This window comes from Amborella trichopoda, chromosome 6, assembly GCF_054954075.1.
Source record: "Amborella trichopoda isolate Santa Cruz 75 chromosome 6, AtrichopodaSantaCruz75HAP2 v2.0, whole genome shotgun sequence".
Taxonomy (NCBI): Eukaryota; Viridiplantae; Streptophyta; class Magnoliopsida; order Amborellales; family Amborellaceae; genus Amborella; species Amborella trichopoda.
Window position 1 is genome coordinate 12,345,952 of NC_142341.1, and position 14,882 is coordinate 12,360,833.

A 14,882-nucleotide genomic window follows, 5' to 3' on the forward strand; every position below is an offset into this window, starting at 1 on the left:
TATTATAGATATTGATTTTTAGGAATCCAATAGAAAACGATAGTACTACATTAAAAAATTTTGCTTTTGTATCAACATGCGAATATTGAGATGTTCTTTCCCTGTATGAAGATTATCATCAAACATTTATTCAATATTAACTAATATAATATTATATATTGAAATTAAAATTATTCGTTTGTATTTTTTTATTTTATCATCATTTTACTATACAAATAAAAATAAATTTGAAATTTACCTTATAATATCATCTAATTTAAAAATCTAATTTACAGCTATAACAAAAAATAATACATTGCATAATTTATAATATAAATAAACTAGTAAATAAAATATAATATTTGATTATCATTGTAATTAGTATAATTATTAATTATAATATTATAATGAACAAAATCTATATAAGGATGCAACCTTATAATGCATAACTACGGATGCACCTCAAAATTCCATTGAAGAATGTAGTTTTAATGTTGAAAAACCCTTTGATTGATCATCTTGACATCGAGATGTATGACCATGAAAAATAAAAAGATTTCAAGTCTCAGAAATAGTGCATTTTACAACATATTATCTATACCATCCATTTTCAAGATTTTCATATGTTTATAGATCTACTGGATTTTAATCATTTTTTAAATTTAAAATTTTATAATTAGATATAAAAATAGATTTTGAAATAATCCTAAGAACATTTTACATTAAAATTATATACCATAGTAAAATTTGAAGGTGCACCAAACCTCTACAGCCACGGATGCATCTGCATGCCAACTGCAACCTATTATAATCAACGTGATTCAAAAAACAAGGGTATGACCCTTACAGATAAATAAATCTAATGTATAATAATTAGCGTTGATAGAAATATAGAATTTAGTAGCATAAATTTGCAATCATATCTTAATAAAATAAATAAATAAAGAAATCCATCTTTGCAATGTGGGATAATTGATAAAGCAACTTGAACTAAAATCTAAAGTAGCATGAGCTAAAGTTATTTTTTCTCTTAAAATATCATATAAACTAGTATTTTTTTTAATATTCAATAAATCAGTATTATTATTATTATTATTATTTAATATCCTATAAGCTAGTACTAATTTTTTAATCCCAATTAGCTAATATTTTAATTTTAGTCATTGTTTTTATTTTTAGAGCAAATAAATTTAAATTTTTTTGGTGAAGGATATGGGTGGTGGGCCCTATCAACTAATTATTATTTTTAATAATTGTCTTCCTCTTTGAATTAATATTTAAAGGCCACCATGTTATAAAACATATATATATAATTATATCATTTATTTCTTAGTAAAGAGCTGGTCCCAGCCTTTTAAACCTCGCCTTCAATATGGTAGTGATAAACTAATGCCATGAGTGAGAGAAAAAAAACCCAAGCTCTCAGGCCTTTATGCCATTTATTATATCTGAGAGAGAGAAAAGCGAACCCTGCCGGCCTCCATTAGTTGTCCCACATAGAACAAAGATAGAGGGCTGTTTTTATAGAAATTACAAAAATATTCTTTTGATTTAAAAAATTACAAAAATACCCTCTGGATTTTGAAAAAAAAGTGTGATGATTGGATCTCACTTTATGGTTGGATTCGAAACAGTCATTCGATACGGATCACCCGATTTGGATTGGATCGGTGATTTTTTCAACATTACCTCGTATAGTAAAAAACATGTTTACATGTAATCCAATTTTTTTTTTTTGGATTTCTTTTAGGGAAAAGTTTACCTAGAGGAGAGGCTCTAAACCATCAAATTTGAGCCTATCTCAAAAATTTAACTAGAAGAGTTTGTCTAGATGCTCAAATATCTTTAAATTGATATCTCCACATCAAGATGTATAAACATGAGAAAAAAAATAGATTTCAAGTATTGAAAATATTGTATTTTATAATTCATTTTTGGACTGTCAATTTTCAAGATTTTCATAGATCGGTCGATCTACACTATTTTTAAAGCTTTAAACTTTATAAATAAATATGCAAATATATTTTAAAGCTATCACAAACATTCCCAGTAGTGAAACCGCCTTTCTCGACACTATTTGAAAGTGTGCTCTAATTTGATTGTTTAGAATCTCAGCTCTATATAAACTTTTCCCTTTTTTTATTCTGATTTTAAGTCTTTTTGGGGATAAAAAAAACACATTTTGATCAATACTGTCACGCCAAATAACCTCTCACCTACAAAACCAGTATAAACAAAAACTGGATGTTATGGTTTTTGAATTTGAAAGAAACTTTTCCTATGTTTGAGTTAAGCCGCAGATTTTGGGGAGAAGTTTTATCAGTTTATTTGGGAACACGAGGATGCTTATCCAAGCACGCGTGTTTAGCCTATGGTGCATGAAAAAAATAAGATAGGTGAAAAAAGCATGAAGAAAAGATATCTACATGAAAATTGATAACCAGGAGCTTTACTCATGGATTTTGTTAGGACTAAAATCCCTTACAATTTATTCAAAAAAAAAAGAGAAAAAAAGAAAGAAGGAAATATCTTAAAGTCTAATAGCTCCTGTTTTGGCTGATATCGCATTAATCGTAGATGCAAATGACTTTTGAAATTCTTGCCACTTTCCTTTGAACCTGTGGCAATGTCCTTTTTGCATAGTTGGCCTCTCCTTCGTAATAATCGGCCAAGCATTAGTAATGATCCACCTCTCTATAAAGCTTTTTCACTAATTCTTAAAGATGAGAAAATTCATCAGGATCAGGGTTCCCTTTGCTTTCAATATCTAAGATAGCATCATGAGCTACCTATAGACACCCCATTCCCGATCGAGGAAGCTTTAGAAGATGGAATATCCCAGGCAAGCTACCCTAGAACTTGAACCATTCACACCCGTTCTTGATCTAACCATAAACCATCCCTTACGAACCTAAATCTCTCGGTAGAGATCGTATTATTGAAGAATGCCGGTGAAGAATGAACAAGGTAGATCATAACTAAGAACTACCAAGTTGGAAGCAGTCCAGAAGCATGAAGTTCTGACACCAATGCCAACACAAGAAACCTACCTGACACTCCAGACAAACACGACGACATGCAAGAAAAGGAAAAAACGAATGCTATTGTCAATGGTGTCAGCACCATTGACATTAGCGTTATGCTTCTGACAGACAAAGATAGATACAACTTGGATATACTGACCTGTGTCACATGTCAATATGGGCCGACATGTGTCGGCAAGGACTAACATGTCAAGTGTCAATACGGAAGGTCGTGCCACTATCAGATTCGTCAAACGAAATGTCACTTGAGCCATTAATCATACAATGGCGTCCAAATGGTCGACTGGCATCAACGACACTGGGAATGGCATTAATGACAGTCGAATTGGTGCATAAATCTTATTGGCCAGTTGGTTGTACAAAACAATACCCAAAAACCGATACTTGGCAATTTATGTCAGAAAGTGGTTCCAAATGTCTCCAACGACACTGCCAACGTTGTTGGGCCTCTAACACCGTCCTACAAAATTGTACTCGGGCCAGAATCATGTAATTTTGGAGCATTTAATTGAGTTGACAATAATTAATGCTAGTTGGACGCCATTGCCAGCAGCGCCGAAGTCATTGCAAGTGACGGCCCAGATTGCATAAAAAACATTCAAAGATGATCATGGAATTATTTTGGTTATAAATAAGGCACTCCTCCTCAAGCAAAAGGTCATAAATTTTCATAAATTGTGCATAAGCTCTGTCAGATTAGACTCTGTACCTATCTAACCCCAAGAAACAAACCCGTACCTCATATCTTAAATCTTAGAAATCTTACCCAACTCAATCCAAGCTGAAGGCGATTCGGATAATCAGACTTTTCGGATCCTCTTCCACCCATAGCTTTATTTGATAAAAACCTGAAGGACCATAACTAGCCATGCAATTGTCAAACTTTGAACCGACACCGACTTCGGGCACTAGGCCTAGGGGTCCGATCTAAGGTATCATTTTTCTTCTTGTTTTTTGTTTCATTAGTGGCATTTATAAGCTTTCTTTAGCTTCCTTGTGAATATTTTCTAACTTTTCTTGGTTTTAAAAGCTCTTCATAGAATCCCCATTGTTTTCATTAAACATTTTGAAATTTCTTTCGAACTCCAAGGCTAAGATGTGTGGGAAGTTGGTTTTGGCAGTCCGACTGAGAGAAGATCTTGTGACTTGACTCTTGGTCGAAACGTAATTTGATGGGACTATTTTCATGACCAACTCATTTTGACAAGTTTACGCCCAAAACCAAGGCCATGACCAAGTTCCTTGCCCGCATTTTTGAGTATAAACACTTTCTCCTCAAATTTATTAGAAGAAGAAGAGGTTCGTGCAAAAATAGTTGGCTGCGAGCCCGAGACCTTATCTATTGAGGGTTTGAAGAATGTTATAACTAATCTCCATGGCCAATACAGCTGAGGTATTGAGAGTTCGTCCTCTGCTTGAAATTTCGTTTTTCCTGATCGCAAAAGGAGAGGATAGGGATCTATAATAATAGGGGACCAAAGAGGATAGGCTATGAGGATTCACCGTAGGAGATGAGTTCATTTCAAGTTAAAGATGTTTTGTATATAACATCAAGGAGAAGATGAGATAACTCCCTTTGGAGAATGCGATATTGACATTTGAAAACTATGCGAGTGGTCATAAATATGGGATGACGAGTATTAATCTACTCATGAACCAAGACTCCTAAAATGAAGGGGCAGTCTTGAAGGTTGTGAAACATGCATGCATGGGATGATGAACATAAAGAAGAGAGATACTGGATGTCGGCAATATCACCCAAAATGATTGGATGTCGCATGCTATTGTGATCTCCCGCACATGCAGTGCGCATGGTGGCTTTGCTAAGTGTATTTTTAGTCAAAATACAAGGTTAAGTACGCTTGGAGAAATTTAATACAAGCCTGAAAGGTATAATGCATGAAATAAATATTGAACAGATGTCAGATCTATATATCTTGGTAGACAGTGAGTCACTATACAAACCGAACAGATATGATTCTTAAAAAAAATATTTGTGAGGCATAGTCCTAGGAAGATGGGGGAGTACGATGTGCCTAAAATTATGAGACCCCAATACGCCTTAAGAGTCCTGGTCTTTGGTCAATTTATGCACCTTAGCTAACGACCAACGATAGCCAAGGAAATGAAACCATCTCAATTCGAGACACCCTTTGGGTCATGTATTTTTAAGGCCACAATATGCCTTTATACACAATATTGGAAGAGTTTGAATATGGTACGATACACTTTCAAACTCATCATTGGTCAAATATGTGCATTTTTGGCTAATGACCAATCGAAAAGACTATCAAGCCATCTCAATTTTAGAAACGCTCGGGGTCATATATCACCGAGGCCACAATCTGCCTCTCCACGTAATATTGGAAGAGTTTGGATACGGTACAATATACTTTCAAACACGTTGTAAATCAAATATGTGCAATTTGGCTAACAATTGGCCATAAAAGATCATCAAGTTACCTCAATTTGAGAAAAGATCTGCGTCATATATCCTCAAGGCCAGAATATGCCTCTCACACAATATTAGAAAAGTTTTGATATGGTACAATACGTCTTTCAATCCGTTGTCTGCCAAATGAATATTTGGCAATCGGATCATAAGCAAACATCATCATGTGATATCACATTGAGACGTGCCATTGCATATATATTTAGTGAGGACTCATATGCATCTAGTCCATGAATCATTCAAAATGAACTCATTTGTTTCATCGTCCATAATTCGTTGGTGGCCATAATATGCTTTGATTGATGACCCTAAACATGATATTTTGGAAATTAATTCGAAACATTTGAGAAATCATATTTGAGGCATCCAATCCCTCATCTCAAAGGTTTAGGCCATTTGGAGATGGATTAGCCATCGGCAACCAAATCTTTATACATCGTTAGCCAGTCAGATAACCAAGATATCCTCCGATCACTTGAAATTATCTTAATCTAAAGGAAGTTTTCTCAGGGGATCTGGACCATTTGATTCCCAACTCAATGCCCTATTCGCCATATAAGTGCGGCATCCTATCAATCTCTCATGTGAGAGTCACAAGCTCTACAACAATATCCATAAAACATCTGTGCAAAATCTTGACCGCAACTACATGATTTCTCCTAAAGTATGAACAATCTTGAGCCCAAATTTTATGAAAATATGTGTCATAGTCCCCTCTACAAAATTATCATACTCCCAGGGTCTATAATTCCTAGTGGTTGAGCTTGCAATCTTTAGATCTGTTGTTGCAATGCAGAAATGCATTCACTTCGACGGATCACATCTCCCTTATGTATGATCCATTTGAGGAGAGGTTTAAACCGTTGTTTATGTATCTGAGTACTCTATCATTTCACAAAATTTCATGATGAAAAGTTTTGTCATCAAAGAGCGGCAATTGAAATACTCAGACATGTTGATATTGTCTTGCAAACTGGTAGACAATGAATAAGAATAACTATTTTCCATGATTTTGTCAAGGAATATCACGATGAATCTTGGTAGTTGCACACTCGAATTCTAAACGTCAGGACAAAATCAAGATCAAATAAGGACAAAAGTCATCCTTAAAGCTATATATAAGTGCTTTCAAATTTGAACAATGATATGAGTTTATCATTTCAAACCAAATCACGAGAGATGAGCAAATATGGTAAATGGTTTAGATATGCTTCATCAACCTTCATCCTCATCATGTCAAAAAATCTATTTAAATCCACTTCTCAATGAGACAGGGAAAGGACGAAATTCATATATACCCCCCTTTTTACATTTCCCATCTATTGTGCATGGTAGAGAGAGAAATGAGAGAGTGATTACATACGTATTGCATTGACAGTCAATAGACATGCCCCCAATAGCGTCATCATTTATTATTTGAGTGTGAAAATCATCAAAGAAAGCGAAAGTTGTTGATTATATGACTCACTTGAAGCCTCATTTTGAGGAGCAGATCCGTAAACAATACCCCTGCTTATAGTCAGGTATACAGGCCCTATACACCCCCTTGGTATTGATATTCTCTATTTGTCAGTGTATTTTCTTTTTAGATATGTGAGTGTATCGGCTTTAAGACTCAAAACAAGGGTGTTGGACCCTATAGAGAGGGTAGATATAAGTTGTAACAAGAATCAGAAGTTCTTGGAATTACTCACGTACCCAGTATATATGTAAAGACCCTTCTTTCCGTCAAACGAAACTTAAGGGCGAATTTGGCCTCGGTTGTATTTATTCTTGTAGTCTATATCTCTGATATGGAGTCATAATATCATAAAGATATTTTCTAACACATTTTCATGCGACTATGTAATAGAAAGCTATCATCATTATGCTGACGCCCGTGGTACCAATGCTGGGGTAGCAATTAGCAACGCCCAAATCAATCCTGAACGGGTGCTACTAGTAGCAACGACCAACGCTGCCACCAGTGTCAGCTATCATTTGACGCATGCCACCGCCCAAAATCACATCGTTCGTAATGAAGAGGTACCATATTACATTACCCATAATCATGCCCCACCAATACCATCACTAACATATCAAGTTTTAAATAATTTGATGGCTCCAAAGCTGAGCATCGCAAGTAGCAACGTCAGCGTGGTTACCGGCGGCATTGAAAATGGACGGCCCAGATTCAATAATGAATTGGTGACATTGTTCAATGGGAACCTAGTCTATATAAATAGGGGATGACCTCCATCCCCATTTTCTGGACCGGATTCTTAACCCTCAAGCGAGATTCTGCTGGAATGGATACTAACTTTGAGCCCCCCTAGTATATTAGAACCCAAATCCTAGTACATCTGATCCATATCCTAATATCCTCAAACACCCCTAAGCTCATTTTATACAAATTGCCGCATCAAACCTGATCTTGAACTGGCACCGACTCTAGGTGTCGGGCTTGGGGATCTAGCTTGAGGTTCGCCCCCTTTCTTTCCTTTTCATTTTGTTTTCTCGTCTATTTCTAAAACTGTTTTTCAATCTCACCTTTTTTTATACGATAGCCCCCTTTTCAAAACTTTCCCACAATTTTTATTTCACCATTTCACAAACTGGTACTGCCGATAATCTGTACAGGGGCGATCATGTGGACAGTCTCTTGCCCCTGATTACAATACGACAGAACCCCTTTATCTACCACTGATCAACGAATTTAAGCCGAAAAACTAGGCGAAGGTTACATTCCCTCAATCTTGAGGCACATGTATTAATTTACTCTTTGCTAAGCATGTTTGTTTTGAGTTGGTCTTTGAATATGTGCATAACTAATCATCTTTGTTCATGTGAAAAGCAAAGTGGCTGAATAGTGTCTTTCCCATCAGCCAATAGTATTTCCCCAATACCCTCTTTCTTTCTTCTTTTTGTTATTTTTTATTTTTTGAACTTCAACAAAATTTCATTGAAAAAATAAAATAGATTATATCAGTGGACAAAAGGAAAAGAAAAACACGAAATTACTTTCAAAAGAAAATGAGAGGGCATTTATAAAAATGATACAGCTTCAAACCCGCCTTTTTATTGTACCCCTCCCACCCTATTCTCTTCTTCCCTTTCAAGATTCAGTCATGGGTTGCTCCTTTCTCTCTCGTTCTTTCCATTTGCAGCCGTGATAGATTTAATATATGACATGCTTCAACTTTCAAGGTTAAGCCTTTGCATATTTCTTGAATGTATGCTCAAATGTTCCATAGGTTAGGCATGTGCATTGTTCGTGATTGTATGCTCAAATGTTCCCTGATGATGTATATCAGTGTTTAAAAAATCAGTGATCCAATCTAGAATTAGGTGATCTGGATAAGGTATCGGCTGTAACATTTCAAATCCGACCATAAAATGGGATCCGGAAGTGACATCCGAACGTGTCACTACAGTGAATCGGTATTATGATGTCATGAGCCGATGGACTTGGTACAACGTCACGGGAGGAGGAATCACTACAGTAAACCGGAAGTTTGAATAATTTTCATATAAAAAATCTACAATGGGGCACCCCACGTGGGTCATCATTACAATTGCAACTAACCACCCCAACCCTCACGCCATGCTTACCTTACATGCACCGAATCCTTGGATGTGGGATTATTTATAGCCTTCTACATTTCCAAAGCAAGTTCGTCATATTTCAATGCATACATAGGGTTGTACTTTCGTCTATGCATAAGTTTGATTGGTTCTATTTCTCTCTTACTTATATTCGTCCAAATAATCTACAAAATAGAATTTATTTATTTTTTAGATTAATTATATTTTTTTATAATAAAAAAATAAAAGTATATATAGTTAAATTTTAATTAGATATAATTAAAAGGAAATTCTATTTAATTAAATTAAAAAATTTAGTATACTTATATTTAAATTATTATTGTTTATTTATCTTAATAACTTGTCAAACTTATGTCAATATAATCATGTGAATATAATTGCATTAAAATTTATTAGAGGTTTTATTTTTACTTTTAATCATATGATATGGAAGCATTTTTTAATAACTTTTTAAACATATTTATTATAATATTAATAATTATACATTGATTGTCAAATCTTGTATTTTATTTATTAATTTATTTGTATTATAAATTATGTAATTTATTATTTTTTGTTATAGTTGTAAATAACATTTTTTTAAATTAGATGATATTATAAGATATTTTAGATTTGTTCTTATTTGTATAGTAAACTAATTATAAAATATAAATTTATAAACCAATAGTTTCAATTTTAGTACATAATATTACAGTTAGTTAGGTTGTTATAATTTTAGATGAGTAAAGAAAATTAAGAAATATTTGATACTTTGATGTGATACTAATTTTACTTCGTATAAGAATTGTTTTTTAATATTTTAATATGAAAGTATTTTCTAATATTTTTAAATTATTTTGATACAATATTATAAGACCATATTATTATTAATAATTATACAAACATCCAATCAAGAAAACAGTGTCTCAGTATTCACTTATTTTTACAAAATAATAAAAGTACATGTCACGCCCCAAGAATTTACAATGCTGATATTCTTGAGATGTGACAGTCAAAACATATATACATATCTTGATATGACAAATTTACAGTGGCGAATTCTTACAAAGTAACAAAAGAAAGTTTATGCACAACTACAATATCTTTCAGAGTTGATCCTGACGAGCACTCAAAATGAAACTGCAGTTATCCTGAAAAAATGTTTACCATAATTTGATGAGTTTGGCTACTCAGTAAGTGATCATCATAATCCTAAAAAATAATCATGGTTGAAAGATATCAATATTTTAAAAAAAGGAGATCTATTAGCAAAAATGCATTAACATTTTCACTTTAAAAAATGCATAATTAAGTATAATTCAAATAATTGAAATGCGTATAACATTTTAACGGTAGTGCATAATTCAAAGGATTTCACAAAATACCCTACTGGCGCGTCCCAAGTAGGTCACCTATATACCCCATTAGCGTCCTGATGGGTCCACTTAATCCCTATCGACGTCCCAGATAGGTCCACTTAATCCATGCAGATCCACTTATACCTCACCGGCGTACCGGATGAGTCCACTTAATCCTTACCGGCGTACCGGATAGGTCCACTTATACATCATCGGCGAACCGGATGAGTCCACTTGCATACTTAAAGTATTTTTAAAGCTCTTTAAATATTCAAAAGCAACAATATCATGTACTCAACATATCACTGAAATTATTAATATGAATTTCATTGAAACCATTAATAACAGTCACTTTCAATAACATTTCAAAAATAACCAATCAAATATTTTGGGCTCAAATTTAGAAAGGTAGCAGTTCGTAAAGACACTTTAGCATAATTGCCAATCTAATATGTAAAGAAAAATTCTTATAGAAATTCAAGAACACATAATTATCACAATTTATGGGATGTTAATTTGCAAATAAACATTTCACAGACAATGCTATAATCAATTGCAAAATATCAGTTTTCAAATAATAAAGCAGTCATTTGTACATGAAATTTACAATGTCTAAATATTAAAAAACAGTAGAAAGAAATCTCACAGTTTTACTAAAAGAAGAAATATCACATTTATTTCTAATAATTTTACAGTATCTAAAATTTTATAACAATAGACAAGAAAAATAAATAAATTTATTTCTAAGAATTTACAGCATTTAAAATTTCTAACATAGATAAAATATCACAATTTCATTAAAAAGATTATTTTTCAAGATAATGAAATCACTTACCTAAAATATTTGTGAGGGAACTTCCGATAAAAATTCGGCTAGAGAGAGAAAGATCTCAAAAATATTCTAGGATGGGAGTCCTCGCCTCTCCTATTTAAATTCTTAAGACACCTTATTATTTTATCTTATTAAGTTACACCTCATACATGAGGTGTAACAATTATATTACACCTGAACGTTTAAAGCCCACGTCCACTAAAGGACGTGGAAAAGCAGCAAAAAATTAAACCAAAAGCTTTTGAAAGTAGTGATGGTCCCTAAGGACCATCATGCTCATATAGACCATCACTTATTAAAAGTTTCTTCTTTTTTTTTTTTTTTTTTAAAGTTAAGGATTGTTACATTCTTCCCCACTTAAAGAAATTTAGTCCCCTAAATTTGTGTACCTTAGTGCTCTGATACTATAATTGTCACGCCTCAAGAATTTACAATACTGATATTCTTGAGATGTGATAGTCAAAACATATATACATTTCTTGATAAGACAAATTTACAGTGGCGAATTCTTACAAAGTAACAAAAAAAAGTTTAAGCACAACTACAATATCTTCCAGAGTTGATCCTGGCGAGCACTCAAAATGAAACTGCAATTATCTTGAAAAAATGTTTACCATAATTTGATGAGTTTGGCTACTCAGTAAGTGATCATCATAATCCTAAAAATAACATGGTTGAAAGATATCAATATTTTTAACAAAAGAGATCTATTAACAAAAATGCATTAACAGTTTCACTTTAAAAAATACATAATTAAGTATAATTCGAATAATTGAAATGTGTATAACATTTTAACGACAGTGCATAATTCAAAGGATTTCACAAAATACCCTAATGGCGCGTCCCAAGTAGGTCACCTATATACCCCATCAGCGTCCTGATGGGTCCACTTAATCCCTATCGGCGTCCCAGATAGGTCCACTTAATCCCTGCAAGTCCACTTATACCTCACTGGCGTACCGGATGAGTCCACTTAATCTCTACCAACGTACCGGATAGGTCCACTTATACCTCACCAGCGAACCAGATGAGTCCACTTGCATACTTAAAGTATTTCTAAAGCTCTTTAAACATTCGAAATCAACACTATCATATACTCAACATATCACTGAAATTATTAATATGAATTTCATTGAAACCATTAATAACAGTCACTTTCAATAACATTTCAAAAATAACCAATCAACTATTTTGGACTCAAATTTAGAAAGGTAGCAGTTCGTAAAGACATTTTAGCATTATTGCCAATCTAACATGTATAGAAAAATTCTTATAGAAATTTAAGAACACGGAATTATCACAATTAATGGGATGTTAATTTGCAAATAAACATTTTACAGACAATGCTATAATCAATTGCAAAATATCAGTTTTCAAATAATAAGGCAGTCATTTGTACATGAAATTTACAATGTCTAAATATTCAAAAACAGTGAAAAGAAATCTCACAGTTTTACTAAAAGCAGAAATATCACATTTATTTCTAACCATTTTACAGTATCTAAAATTTTCTAACAATAGACAAGAAAAATAAATAAATTTATTTCTAAGAATTTATAGCATTTAAAATTTCTAACATAGATAAAATATCACAATTTTATTAAAAAGATTATTTTTCAAGATAATGAAGTCACGTACCTAAAATATTTGAGAGGGAACTTCCGATAAAAATTCGCCTAGATAGAGAAAGATCTTAAAAATTTTCTAGGGTGGGAGTCATCGCCTCTCCTATTTAAATTCTTAAGACACCTTAATATTTTATCTTATTAAGTTACACCTCATACATGAGGTGTAACAATCATATTACACCTGAAGTTTAAAGCCCATGTCCACTAAAAGACGTGGCAAAGCAGCAAAAACTTAAATCAAAAGCTTTTGAAAGTAGTGATGGTCCCTAAGGACCATCACGCTTATATGGACTATCACTTATTAAAAGTTTTTTTTTTTTTTGAAAGTTAAGGATTGTTACAGTACATAATGCATCATTTCTAATTATATTTAGAAACTTAAATAATACTATTTTTAGAGATTTATAGTGGTTTTTTGAAAAAAAAATTGAATTCTGCCGATTCTCCAATTGGATCTACCGATTTTTCGATCCGACACGAGTATGAGTGTGAACGATTCGAGTCACTGATCCGGTTTTTTAATCCGGTTTTTCAAACGTTGATGCTTACGATTGATAAATGAAGGTGATAAATGAAGGATAGGTGGATCAATGGATGGAGACATGCTCCCTTATTTGCTTTTCAATCAAATCAATTTTGAGATTCTAGGTGGTTTGGTTGCATGATCTTTGGTTTCTACGGTTTCCGTTTTTTTGGCCAGAAGACTACATAGAGGAGTATAATGTGCTCGAGTATAATGGGAGGATTTATAAATGAGTATAATGTCCTTGAGAATCATTTTTTTTTGGGCTCAATTTGTATTTTTTTTCCTTCTTCTAAATCGGAACTACTTCTCCTTTACAGAAATATTTTCCGATTCTTTATGACTATCATCTAAACTGCTTATTAGATGAAAATTGTTTTTCAGCATGATTTGTTTTGGGGCACAATTTGCGTTTTTTTTTCTTCTTCTGAATCGAAACTATTTATCTCATTTACAGGAATACTTTTCGATTCTGTATCACTATTATCTAAACTGATTATATTAGATGAAAATTGTTTTTTAGCATGTTAGAAAAAAGTTTATTTCTTGTATCAATATCTTCTTCCTTTATATAACTTGATTTTCAATATTCAATAATTTCTTTTATGGCTTCAAAATTTTTTGATTCATTATCTTCCAAAGCCAAAATTTCTATAGCCAAAATTCTGTTCCATAGAATAACCTTTTTACAGGTTCATATGGATTACTAGATTTGGATTTTGTTTTGCAAAGATGAATTTACCTTTGTAAGAAGATTTGTGAATCTTGGTTTAGATCAATATTTTTTATTGATTCTAAATTATCAATTTTTTTTTCAACTTGCATTATTTTACTTAATAATTGTTTATTATTTTCAAATTGCATTTTATGTTAGAATTTTTGGGAGTATAGAATGGAGAAAGAAGAAGAGAAAACATAGATAACACAAGATTTACGTGGTTCAGGCCGAAGCGTTACGTCTACGGATCCACTGCTATCTTCACTATTTTGAATAAATGTTTTACATCAATAAGTTCCTCTATATATAGAGGACAATCACATAAGTAGAGGACTCTAAGGATCTTTTCTCCAGAGGCTTCTCTGAAGATCTTCTCTCTTCAGAAGTTTTTTTTCTTTTTAGAAACTCTCCCTAAAAGCAAATGATCTTCTCTCTTCTTTTTCTTGTCTTCTCTGCAAAAAAAAGCTCACTATATTTTTCCCATTACACTAATAAACAACAAGCTATCGGAACATTTGGGATCGAGTAACGAAAAACTCGATCATCACACAAGATGGAGCAACGGAAAGCTCCATCATCAAACAAAATCAAGTAACAGAAAACTTGATCATCAACCAAGATTGAGAAATTCGATCATCACACATGAAGCACTTGAAGGAGCCAACAAAAATAAATAAAAAAATCTGAAACCTTTGAAACACTGCCATCTTTCTCGCTCCTCGAAAAGTTGCTGGTTTTCGACGTCCATGGCTACGTCTAGACACAAGTATAAACGTCCCCATAC

At 32.9% G+C, this 14,882-nt stretch overlaps 1 protein-coding gene across 1 annotated transcript in view; it reads right to left on the reverse strand.

Moving 5' to 3' along the window:
• The window catches only part of LOC18438138 (S-adenosyl-L-methionine-dependent methyltransferases superfamily protein), a 57,274-nt gene that overhangs the window by 23,944 nt on the left and 18,448 nt on the right, over positions 1 to 14,882 (reverse strand). The gene's annotated exons all lie outside the window — the stretch shown is intronic.